The 13638-nt window shown below is 42.8% G+C and overlaps 1 protein-coding gene across 1 annotated transcript in view; it reads left to right on the top strand.

Moving 5' to 3' along the window:
• Positions 1–547: 547 nt before the first annotated feature.
• LOC310686575 (catenin alpha-2-like) overlaps positions 548–13638 on the top strand; it is a gene marked incomplete at its 3' end in the record, with an annotated part of 113971 nt that continues 100880 nt past the window's right edge. Inside the window, exon 1 of the mRNA XM_083460408.1 lies at positions 548–876. The remainder of the gene's footprint in view (positions 877–13638) is intronic.

The raw sequence follows: 13638 nt of genomic DNA on the forward strand, positions 1-13638 counted from the left end.
TTACACCCCTAACCCTCCCCTACCCATTTGCTCTCAATCACACCCCTCTCCCACCCACTTGCCCCAGTGGCGTAGCGTGGGTTGTCAGCACCCGGGGCAAGGCAAGTAATTTGCGCCCCCTAACCCGTGGATTTGCGCCCCCTAACCCTAACCCCCAGATGTTGCGCCCGGTGCGGCCGGCCCCCCCTGCACCCCCCACGCTACGCCACTGACTTGCCCTCCCTCACGCCCTTATCCCCCTCTCTCTTCCTGAGGCCCCACAGGCGGGCCCTCCGCCTCACGCCCCCCTCCCCCCGCGCGCTTTGTAACGGGCGGCGCGTGGCCGCCGCGGGCGCTTAGCAACGCCGTTGCCATCCCCACAGGCGGCGGCGGCGGCGGCGGCGGCACCTGCGCACTGGCCTCTGGCCGGGCCCCGCTCGCCCGTTCTCTCAGGTAACAAGCCCCCCCCCCCCAACGCTCGCGAGCCGGCAGTTCGAGTGCCCCCCCCGCCACTGCACGCGCTCCCCCCCCCCGCAACGTCTCCTCAGCGGGCGCCACCTGCCGTTATTCCACCGGCGGCGCAGGCGCGCTCGCGGAACCTTCGGCTGCTGCGCGTCGTCGGCCCTTCCCTCACCGCCGCCGCCGCCGCCGCCGCTTGTCAGGAGGAGGGAGGCGGAGGCGGGCCCGAGCGGGAGAGAAAGGCCGGGCGGAGGACGGGGAGGGAGGAGGACGAGGAGGAGGTAGGCGGGGACCGCCTTGGCCGCCGCCAGTCGCGCTCTCTGGCGTGCGTGAAGAGAGCCAGGGGAGCCCTCGCGAGGCAGCGCTCGCTCGTTGGGCGCCACAAGCCCGGCGTGAGGAGGCGAACGAGGCGGCTCTCCCACCACGCACCGAGCGGAGGTGAGGCCGGGGCTCAGCAGCCTCCCCTGCATCCCTCCCTCCTCCTCTCCTCCTCCTGCTGCTGCCTTTCATCCTCCCGTCTGTCTCGCCTCCTCCCTGGCACCTTCCTCCCATCCCTCCTTCTCCTCTCTCTCTCTCTCCCCCCTCTTTTCCTTCCCGCCCCCCCCCCCGCGACTCCCTTCTTACCCCCCCTCGCCTCCCATCTGCCACCTTTCACCCCCTCCCCATCCTTACCTTAGCATCCCTTCCTGCATCCCTTCCTCCATCCCTCCATCCATCCTCCCTCCTTTGTGTTCACGCTCTTTCTCTCTTGCCAGCCAGGCTGTCACAGCGCTCACTTACCAACCTCCCCCCCCCCATCAAAATGCATGTCTATGTGCAGGATTTAAAATTCCTGCCTCTGAGAGAGGGAACCACATACATGCACATTGTGTGTGTGTGTGTGTGTGTTCCCCCCTTCCACCGCCTCTTTCCCTCCTTTCCCTTTCTTCTTCTTCTTTCTCACATGCGTCTCTCTGTGTGCGCGCTTGGGAGAGAATCAGGCAGAGAATCCATCCCTCCTGCCCCCCTCCCCCTGTTCTGAATAAGTGGTCATTTTTCTGCAGTGTGTGTACTGTATATGTGTGGGTATAAAAAGAGAGGGGGGGAAGGACCAGAAGAGCTTTTTGGGGTGTGTGTCTGAAATAGAGAAATATCTCCTTTCCTCCTATTCCTAGGGAAGGGATGCTTGCTTTTGCCCCTTTCATGTTAGCCGGTCCTTTATTCAATACAACATTTTCTTTTCTCTGGGCATCGGTTTTATGGTTCAGTGTATGCGTTTAAACTCGTCGCTGGGCGGCCTCTAAATTACAAAGTCTCCTCCTGCTTTTAATTGTCTCAGTAAGATGCCACTGGGAAAAAGGAAATAGAGAGAGTATAGTTGAAAAAGATAAGCCAGCCGTTTGCTGCCTTTAGGCCTCTTTAAGCTTCTGAGCAACTTCAGGCAACCTGCTTTGTATCTGAGCCTGAGAAGGTCTCTGGTCCTGCCAAGGCATTTGTTGAAAATGATGAAATAACATGAATTTATAACTTAGTATAGTTATTACGGTATAGAGTTATTTATACCCAGTTGGTTTGAGAATCTTCCTCTCCAAGCAATCTAATAAACAGAGGTTTTGGGATGGGAAGTAATTGTGTTTACTTGTGAGCATTATGTTGGTAGAGTATTATCTGAACTGTGTTAGACTTTGTGTGCTGAGTTTGTGTTGACTTCTGTGCAAAATAACAGTGTTGAGGAGTGGGGAGAAAAGAGATGCTTGATTTTAAAACCTCTACAATTAGTAGGCAGCTGCTTCTCTGATGGTTCAGTGTACCTTTGACAGCTGGAAAAGGGTGATGGCATTAAACTTGCAGTTCATATTTTAGCTCCTGGGTTATGTGTCTTCTAATATGTATCATGGGAGTGTTGCCATTTCGCCCTTCCCGTAGCAAATATATTGTCAGCAGTACTGTGACATTTTCAACTGTGTTGTTAGATAATATATTACACGTAAATTTCCATTTTGAGTTTGCCTATTGAATGAAGAAGTTTATTACGTACTTTGTCAACCTGAGCCTGTATTCTGGAACTTTGACATTTCCAAAATACTACAATCAGCCTTGTGCGGGTTTGTGTGTAACCGCTGGCACATATTTCCTTAGAGATGTTATATTCTGTTAACTTGTCAAAATTATTGGCAGGGTTCTTAATTGTGTATTCTGAATAGGTCGTATTCATCACACTATTTTTTAAAACTGCTTTATAAAAATCATGTTTATTTCCTTAGTTGGAAGAGCATAAAATGGGCATTTCGTCACCGATAAAAACAAAATTCTATAAATAATATCATAATTAAAAACTAAATAAGTATATAATCATGGCTACTTGTCCAAGTGTTTAATTTAAAATGGTTTGTCTAATGTTGCAATTATATTTAAACTATATTTAAACAGAGCAAGTTTTATCTTTGTAAAACACTGTGAGCAACTGTTAGTGAAGGCATCTCAAGATGTACAAATTAAAACCCTAAATTAAAACTTAATTGACATGTTCAGTTTGGTAAGAACCTATTACGCATGTGAGTGGTTTTAGAATTGAGACTTTTTCATCTGTTGGTGGCCATGTGAATGAAATTTCAATGTTCTTTCAGGGCCAGAACTCTTAAGGCAGAGTTATGACTCTTATTTTGAGTGTCCTTGCAGAGGGGGAATATTGTTAAATGAGAAATATGACATCAGTAGTATCACTGATGTGGTTGAGTCAAGTTTGTTACAAATCCCTGAAATATATATGCAATTTTGTGAGAAACTGTAGGACAAAGGGGATTGATGTCAATATACTCTGGATAGCTAAGTTGATAGAGCATGATGAGGCCCTTAATCTCAGGGATGTGGGTTCAAGCCTCATGTTGGGCAAAAGAGTCCTGCATTGCAGGGGGTTGGACTAGATGACCCCCACGGTACCTTCCAACTCTACAAGTTTATGATTCTATGATCTTACAAGGTTGAAATAGGAAGACTATTAGCTGTATTAAATACACATGCATGTCCTTAAACTAGTAGGGCAATATTGATGTATAGTGTATTCAAACATAATGTGGAACTTGTAATGTGAAACTCACTGTGGCAGTGTACAACCAATACATTGGTTTTCATTGCATTCACTTAAAAGATATGTCCCTGTGTCTCTGTGTTGGCGTGACTACTCTATAAAATACTATCTATAACACTGCTATGTGGTAGGTCAGTTTAGAAAATATGTGATTAATGGGGTAGAATGAGTTGCATCTGGGGCAGGGCTAGATTTGATGGGATCCTCAGTGGTAGCGGAACCCTCCCCTTATCTTGGTAGTGTCAGGTGGGTATAGCAGCAGGATTTTTTTAAAATTATTTTTTTAAACTCATCTAGCTGGCCAGGACTGCTTCTGTTCCTGCCAATTAAATTTCCCCAAAAGGTTTTTGTACACCTGGTAGTGTGTCCTAGAGCGACACTGTCAGGGACCCAGCTGCATTGTGGGAGATTAATATGACAGGTGATGGCCTCCAAGGAGTGCTGAACCTGGATGACTACAGCTGGTGTTCTGGGTGATGACTAGGTAGGCAGCTGTCCTTCTTGCAGATTTGGGCTGTTGACCACTGTACAGTGGTGGTGAATTGGCACCAGGCCTCATCTGTAGCCCAAGCCTGCCCCCAATGATGTTGAAATTCCCAGAAGTCCCCTGCTTTGGTTAGAATGCTGTGTTAGTAGTGTAATCATACACATCTTTACTCTTATGTTCATCTCACCAAGATGTGTTGAAGACGGTGGGATTTAATTTTCTAATCTTTTTGGTGCCTTGATAATCACATTAAATGTACATTTCCGACACTTAGAATTCTGCTGGAGTTGATTAGCCAGAATCATAAGCACAGACACAGCTTCCTTTGTGCCCAAACAGAAACAAGCTGGGGATGAATTTTGTCCTGTTTTTGTTTCTCGCTTTGTAGAAGAATTGCATGTGTGTCCTGCTCCGCTGCAAACAAGCTGTTATTTTCTCCACTGATTCAGAAGGGTTTGCTTGCTGGTTGTGCATCACCCATTTGAACTTGCTGTCTGCTACCATTAGCATGCTTTTTCAACTGTTACTAGGAAGTTTTCACAGTTTCAAATAGAAATATTTGAATCTTAATGTTAGCTGTGTACATCTCCCAATAAAAGTGCCTTGTAAATAATGTGAATATGAAATTAGGTTAATCACTGCAACCCCAAATTAAATTCTTATTCCTCCCATTGGTTGTATAAAATGTTCAAGAGGTGCACATCTAGGTAAATTGTTGGAATGAGGTCCACTGGCTCCAGCTGGGGAATCCTTCAGCCAAAAAAAGAAAGAAGGAAAGAAAGAAAGGATAGAGAGAGAGAAAGAGAGAGAGAAAGAGAAAGAGAAAGAGAAAGAGAAAGAGAAAGAGAGAAATTAAAAGGAAAAATAGAGGAGAAAGAGCTAAAGAAAAATCTACTCCCTGTGAACCTTGTCTGGAAAGAAGTCTCTTCTTAGCAAGAAGACAGACCTGGCCAAGAAAATGGGCTAATAGCAAAATGCAAAAGGCTTACACTCCATCTCCTTAAAGCCCTATGCCAGTATACCTTGAGCATTTAGGAGAGATTCTGTTGGGCAAGGGCAGAGGGACAGTGCACAGAGTAAAGGAAGAGAAATAAGGATAGAAAGCTAAGTAAGGTAAGGGGTAGGTAACTCTTCTTTGTGTGTTTCTCAGTATAAAGACTTCACTCATTTAAAATCTTTCCCCAAACTCTGATTACGGTACTTCTCTCTCTTAGAATCATAGAATCATAGAATCATAGAGTTGGAAGAGACCACAAGGGCCATCGAGTCCAACCCCCTGCCAAGCAGGAAACACCATCAGAGCACTCCTGACATATGGTTGTCAAGCCTCTGCTTAAAGACCTCCAAAGTAGGAGACTCCACCACACTCCTTGGCAGCAAATTCCACTGCCGAACAGCTCTTACTGTCAGGAAGTTCTTCCTAATGTTTAGGTGGAATCTTCTTTCTTGTAGTTTGGATCCATTGCTCCGTGTCCGCTTCTCTGGAGCAGCAGAAAACAACCTTTCTCCCTCCTCTATGTGACATCCTTTTATATATTTGAACATGGCTATCATATCACCCCTTGACCTCCTCTTCTCCAGGCTAAACATGCCCAGCTCCCTTAGCCGTTCCTCATAAGGCATCGTTTCCAGGCCTTTGACCATTTTGGTTGCCCTCCTCTGGACACGTTCCAGTTTGTCAGTGTCCTTCTTGAATTGTGGTGCCCAGAACTGGACACAGTACTCCAGGTGTGGTCTGACCAGAGCAGAATACAGTGGCACTATTACTTCCCTTGATCTAGATGCTATACTCCTATTGATGCAGCCCAGAATTGCATTGGCTTTTTTAGCTGCCGCGTCACACTGTTGGCTCATGTCAAGTTTGTGGTCAACCAAGACTCCTAGATCCTTTTCACATGTACTGCTCTCAAGCCAGGTGTCACCCATCTTGTATTTGTGCCTCTTGTTATACTCCTGAATAGCTTTCTCCTCATTAAAAACTACTCCATTAATTTATGACTTTCACCAAGATCCTCTGCCTTCTTTGTTTCTTTCCCCTCCCTTTCATCCTTTAATCTTTCAGCTTTCCTTATCAAAAGTAAGTTGCAAAGTCTGTCCAGGCCTGGACAAAAAAGTCTTCAAACCACCTGGTTTCTAACTGTCTCAAACTAATTGCACCAAAGAAAGGTTTTTATTTCTAAACTGGAATGAAAATGTTGGGTAAAATAAAAACAATATACTATAAAGGCAAACACCTGGGCAATTACCAGATGACAGGGGAAGATGTCTCTCACCACAATACTGAGTGCCCAGTTCATATCTTGAACCACCTCTTCACCCCAGGGCTTATAATAGGAGATTTCCACCCCCTTGAATAGCTGCTTCCTAGATTAATCAAACAGACACAGATAATTCCTAAACTCTGATGAGGAAACATGTAAAATCAAAAGGTACCCAAATATAAAATTGAATAAAAGTAATATTTCATTCCCAATTAAACAAAACAACTGTGTTGTTCCAGCATCAACTCCAGTTGGTCACAGAGATAATTTTTCTCCCCTTTCTTGTTGTTAATTAGAACAGGGAATAACCAGAATGTCCTCGTCTAGGGGTCCCTTGGGTGCTGTGGTCAGAGAACTGTCAACCATCCAGACACCCATCTTCAAAGGATGATATAGGGCCCATTGCTGTGCTTGTCTCAAAGTTTGCATGGTAGGAAAAATGATACAGTACATGCATTCAAGAATGATTCAACAATATCTTTTCTGCTTCTCCAGGCTTCAGCTTAGGCATAATGATCATCACTGCTTTCTGAAACTAAACTTTAGCTCATACAATATGTGGATCTGATCCTTCCATTTAGTTCCCCAGAGCCCAGAAAATAAGAAAATAAGAGGACATAACTAACAAAGGGATGCCCTATTGGCTCCCCAAATGGGTTCAAACACCCACTAACCCTTACTAATGGCTGATGGGTTGAGAGAAAACAACATCATAGAAGCATAGCTGTCAACTTTCAGATTTGAAAATAAGGGATCAGCAGCCTCACCTGTCCCGGGGACAGTCTACGGGATATCTAGCCATCCGGGGTATCAGTGGGAAGCAGTGGGAAATGGTGCTGGAATAAGGGAATTTCCCACAAAAAAAGGGAAGGTTGACCGCTATGCACAGAAGTGGTGTTTCCAGCTACCCATCCCTTGCTCTTGAAAGCCTTGCAAGTGTTTGCAGGAGAGAGACTGTGAGCAACATTATGGGAGGTGTGTTTCTAGGACTAAGTTGAAACAGTGAAACACTCTTGTTACTTTTGCTGTTGGATGCTGCATGGTGTTTAAGTAAACTTTAGAGTATTGAAATGTTGCTTTTTGTATATTATTATACTTGCTTTTGTTTTGCTATGTTATTATGAAATTGTTTCCATAGCGTTTGTTTGAAACGTATTCCTGTTTTCTTTGTTGTAAGCATGATTTTGTGTGTGGAAAAGTGGAATACAAATAAAATGAATGAATGAATCTAGGAGCAGGTGCAAACCATGCTCTGGAGCTATAGTCCTGAATAGCTTCGGCTCTGTCTACCTGAAGGTTCTTCTCCACCCATCGTTCAGCCCGGACACTGAGCTCCTGCTCTGAGGGCCTTCTTGGCGGTTCCCTCATTCCGGGAAGTGAAGTTACAGGGCACCAGGCAGAGGGTCTTCTGGGTAGTAGTGCTCACCCTGTGGAATGCCCTCCCGTCAGATGTCAAGGAAATAAACAACTACCTGACTTTTAGGCAGTCCTGTATTGGGAAGCTTTTAATTTCTGATGTATTGTGTGTTCTTTATATTCTTTTGGAAGCTGCCCAGAGTGGCTGGGGCAACCCAGTCAGATAGGTGGGGTACAAGTAATAAATGATGATGATGATGATTATGATTATTATTATCCACAACATCTGAAGTGTACCATCTTGGCTACCTCTGATCTATAGTGTGTGTGTGTGTGTGTGTCATATTATATATAGCTATTCTCTCTCCTTTTTAAAGGTGAAAAGATTTCGATGACTTATATACTGTTGTCAAATCAGTGTGGTATTGTGAATAGAATGTGGGTGTAGACATTAGAGGGTTCAGCTCATTAAGCACTTATTTATTCTTTGGGCTACAATCTTGTATACACGAACTCAGTGGGGTTTAGACATGCATAGGATTGCACTTATTAAGGACTCATTGAAGAGGGAAGGAGGATTTGCTGACTGAGCTCCACGCTGGCCACACCAGGCAAACTTGATTCCTAAAGTTTTCTGAACAGGCTCATCCTTCTGACCTTACCTGTCCCTAAGGGCATCTCAACTTGTAGAGAACAATTGGGCTTGTAATAATTAGTTACTGATTGTAGCTGGAGGGGATTATTTAACCCAGTGGTGTTCCATATTAAAGTACCACAAATTTGAGAATGGGTGGAGTTAGTAGTTTATTTAGGTTGCGTACACACTATACATTTAAAGCACATTTGAAGCACATTTTATCCCCTCAAAGAATTCTGGATGCTGTAGTTTGTTGAAGGTTGCTGGGAATTGTAACTCTGTGAAGGTTAAACTACATTGCCCAAAATTCTTTGAGAGGGGAAAGTGTGCTTTGAATGTGTTTAAAAGCTATAGAGTGTACATAGCCGTAGATTCATTACCCTGCTCAGGACTGCAGTACATTAAGGGCCGCATCTCCCCATATGAACCGACCCAGACTCTGCGCTTGCCATCTGAGGCCCTTCTCTATGTCCCCTCCCTGAGTGGTTTGGAGGGTGATAGCATGAGTACAGGCCTTTTTGTCATGGCTCCTCATCTGTGGAATGCTTTCCTCAGAGAGTCTCGTCTGGTACCATCATTACATGCCTTTAGGCACCAAGCAAAAACATTTCTATTTACTCAGGCCTTTGGCCATTAAATAATCTATGGCCTGTTAAATGTGTTTTTTTGGGGGGAGCAGTTGTTACTATTTTATTATTATGCTGTGTAGTATTAGGCTCTGTATTATGTTTTTATTATTATACTGTGTTAATTATGTTCTTAATGTTGTACACCACTCTGGGATCTTTGGATAAAAGGTGGTATAGAAATCAAATAAATAAGAATAAGTGAAATAAAGGTTCTCTGCTGTAAACTAAAGTACGTTTATGCTTTGTTATGCCCACATGTTTTCCTATTTTTTGTGAACATTAAAACTTGTGTTTAATAGTGTGTGTGTATGTCATGGGGGTTGCATTCCCACGTTTTGGTGCTCTAGAAACAGTCTGGGCTCATTTGCATTGTCTACTATGTTCAGGCAATTCCAGCCTGAATTTTTCCAGACCCCAAGTATTCATGCAAGAATACAGGCTACCTCCAGCCTAATAATTCTCCTCAGTCCACCAAATCACGAAATGACATTGAAGTGTAATGGTGGTGGAAGCATGCCCAGGTATTCTCCTGACAGCTTAAATGCACAAAGCTTGTTCTTTGGTTGGCTGACAATCAGTCAGCTAGGCAAGAAATTGTTAAAGGATTACATGTCCCAAAGAAATTTTCCTCACTGAGATCTTCTAAGTACTTAATCTGTAGTTGAGGTGGAAGAAATCAATTGGGCAGCGATTTTTTTAAATTCCAGTTTTTCTAATCTTAAACTGTGAGTAATTAAGGATAGTGTTTGCAGTTTTTATTATAAGCTTTACTGTTGCTAAAGCCACATTGAAAGAGGAAAAGGTTGCCAGGTTCTATGCGGGCCAGAAAAACACTATTGTGGAAGAAGATTCATCTTATTTCTTCCTTCAGTACAGAAGTTGCAAGGACATTGCCCTGTACTAAATCTCTAATTTCTAAAAGAGATTTGAGATACATTGGTGGCAAAATTTCCTTAGATTTTGAAGGATATGCTTTGTAACACATCTGTTTTCTGCCTTTCTTTGGGCTGGGATTGAAAACAGCTGTGGGCGAGGCCAGAGCCACTATCTCCCAGCTCTTTGTTTTACATCATTGTGACCATACTACTACTTTCTTGAGAAAGACAACCAGAGGGAGGCATGATCTAGTGAGAGATCATCACATGCTCTCTCATATCCCATTTCCCTGGCCATCCTGCTTGTTGTCTCTCTCCCTGTCACCCTGTTCTCTGCTAACTGTCCATCAGTTTTCCCTGTCTATCTCTATTGTCTCATTTTGTTCAGCTTTTGGCTCCACAATTTCCATATTTTGCTGCCATTTCCTTTCCTGACAGAAGAATGAAGGGCAAGGGAAGCTTTAGGAGCTGCTGATTTAAGGCGCATGGGGTGCCTTGAAGAAGTAGCTCCTGACAAAGCACACTTTGTCAGGAATGGCAAGGGATGGGAAAGCAGTGGCTCTTGAAAGGGAAGTGTGGTACTCCCATGTAGGAGAGACTGTGGGCTGTGGTGTACACAGCAGATTGCATTAGTCCATGGGGCCAACATTTCCCCCCTCCTGCTTTCGGTCTTAGTCTCCTTTTTTCAGAACCTGTCAAATTGGTACATAGCCAGTGTTGGAGGCACAGAGTATCAGGTGCTAAGAATCACAAGTGGGGATAGTGCAGTTGCATTCATGTCCTGCTTGTGGGCTTTCCATAGGCATCTGGTACAATGCTGTACTAGGGGGCCTTTGGTCTGATTTAGCAGAGCTCTTGTATGCTTAAAATTGCAAATCTGGTAATGTACATTTGAGGTGCTCTGCTCAAAATTCGTTTGAATGTGCTTTTCTTGCCTCCTGCTGAGTTTTTTTAGTTCTTTGACCTGAGCTTATAGACTTTTCCACAATAATTGTACAGCTTAACAAAACAGTAGTCTGAAAAACTGGTTCGTCTGAAATATTATGTACATAAAGATGGCTTGAGTGTATAACTAAATACATCAATACTTGCTGATGCGCACAACAAATTAATGTGACTCTTAAAAATGGATGAAACTAACTGTTTCCACAACTGTGTTACTCTGGTTTCTGTAGGAAAAAAGGCATGCCTTTGGGTTGGGATGATTTGCCATACATTTTCAGTCCATGGGGCAGGAATGTTTTCTGGATTATCCAGTGTGTCTGTGAATTGATACAATGTTGCACATTGCTTCCAAGTATTGTGCATGTTATTCTAACTTTGAAATTTAAGTTTTAACATTTCAGTTTCATAGGATTCCAAACATAGTTGCCTAGCTTTAAAATATTAATAAGTATGGACAAGTAGAATGAAGATGCCTTGAAGCCTGGCATTATGACATGGCCCCCAAATTGCTCCAGCATTCACATTTGTGTATGGGGAAGGGTATTTCCACCAGCTTCTATTGATTGTTATGAATCATCTTACTATTTCTATGTCTATTTCTTATACCTATATAATCTGATTTATGTCTGCTATTTTTGATTTTGATTTTGGTTCTGTATGACTAGGAGGACTCTGACACAAATGTGGTATATCCAGAAATACTTTTATTATTTTATACTAATCAATACTCTGCTTCAGAGAAAGATACTGTATTGGAAGAACTGCTTTTCAGAGCTGTATAGTGTTTTGAAAACCTAATATATTTTTTATGCAGTGATTAAAACATCTGCTGTTATGAAGATATGAAAGCATTTTAAAAACAAAACTCAAATATAAGTGATATATTCCTTTTTTTCCCCACTGACATTTTTTATTTAACCGTGAAGCAAAAATAACCCGTTGGTTATAGGAACAAAATGTCAGCACTGTTGCCAGCATATTCCAGTGCTATATTTCTTGTACAGTACAAAGTGTGAGATATTTAAGTAAAACAGCAGTTAAATTTATCCTTTGAATATGCCGTAAATCTTTTCACAATCAGTTTCTTCAACACTTGTTTTACTGAATGTTGTATGCCTCCTTTCTACACATAAGAGAGGCAGGTGGGTTCCCCCCCCCCAACCCCAGCTTAGAGGTATCCTCCAATCCGCTGCATTGCCTTTATTGCTGCTGTCCTCTTGTCCTTTCCTTACCAGGTGGTGGAACAAAAAGGGGTTCTTCCCCTGTCCCATATTTTGCATTTCAGTGAAGTGGCTTCCAGTCGACTGTAGCCATTTCTGCCACCATTTGACCAAAGTGGCTCTGGGCCCACCTAAAGCTATTCTTGACAAATATAGTGCGCATGGTTGGAGCCAGGCCAGGTGGCAGTTGTACAGATCAGGCTGGTGAAGTGAACATAGAGCACTCTGCTTCATCAGCCCTGGTAGCTTCTGTACTGATTGTGGAGAAAGTGAAGCCACTTTTGTAACCACTGAGGAAACCAATTGGGACAATGAAGCAGAGTGTTCTATTCCATGCTTTGCCCACGATTTAAAGCTCCACGTCTGAGCACCCCCTCTAGAGTGTTCTCCATGAAAACCCTCTCTTTAAAGCTCAATTGGGGCATATATCAAACTGCGGAAAACCTGAATTTACATTTGCTCCAATTGAGCACTAAAGAGCAGATTTTTTGTATGGGAAGTTTGGCGGGGAGGGAGAAAACCGCTTGAAGAACAAGCGTTAAAGTGCAGACCTGTGCATGGAAAGAGCAGGGCTAAAGGTCAAACGTGGATAAGCCTTAACTTTCATCGAATTCCTGGTTGCCAGTGGTGGCAAGAGTGTAGTAGAGAATAATCACTACGTATTTCCTTTTCTTTCCAAATGCAGCATACATAGTGATGGAAATAATATTTTCCATATCAGAGCCCTGACATTTCAATTTTATGAAGCTTGAGAATGGAAGCCAAATTAAAAGTACTAGTGTAAATAGTTAAAACTTACCCTAATGTGACAGTTTCTATCAATAGCACACTGGAATTGTGTTGCCAGGTAAATATACTGGAGTTATCGCTTTCATTCCTGGTTATGGTACTTTTGGATTGTGATGGTGATTGAAAAGGCTAGCTTAGTTTTTTCTGCTTCTTATTCAACAGTGGAGAGTGCCTTTTGTAACATCTTGGTGATGTTGCTGACTGTTTTCTTTCTGGGGAAAACATGTATCACAGATTGTGGAAGTAGATTTTGTTCTGTGCAGATAGTTCCTCACTTTCAACTCAGTTCTATTCTGCGTGAGAATTTATTACTGTTAATAGCAAAAACACATTGTGTTTATATCTCACCTTTCCTTCAAGGAGTTCAAGGCAGTATTTCTGATTCTTCCCCACCCTTCTTTATTCTCATAACAATTCTCTGAAGTAGATTAGGCAGAGAGATAAGTGACTGAATGAAAATCACCCAGTAAACCTCATTCCTGGCGCTGTTTTCATGAGCTTCTATTTTCCATATTAATGCTGCATTCATTAATATTTGTTTGTGAGGAAAAAAAGAATATTGTTCTTTTGTAAGTGGAGAAGATAACAGCATGTAAGGGCATTAATAAATGTAAGGGAAGAACTTGCTGTTGCTGTTGCTGAAGAAAACATAAAAATAACAATTAAAGATAAATTAAGTTCCTAAGCCAACAGATATAAAATAGATGTAAAATTTTGTTTTCTTTTAAACACACAGGATAGCTATCAGTCAAATTGAAATCAGCATGGGATAGACTTACTGCATTTCACAACAATATGCAAATCATTATAGAGCAGATGCATCATTATTGGCGGACATAAGTAGAAATAATGTGAATATGTACTTTAAAGCCTTTTCACACACTAAATTGTGGGAGGGGCGTGAATCCTAGAAAACATAATTTAAATCTTTAAC

Source organism: Podarcis liolepis (assembly GCF_965112155.1).
Source record: "Podarcis liolepis genome assembly, chromosome: 9".
Lineage (NCBI taxonomy): Eukaryota > Metazoa > Chordata > Lepidosauria > Squamata > Lacertidae > Podarcis > Podarcis liolepis.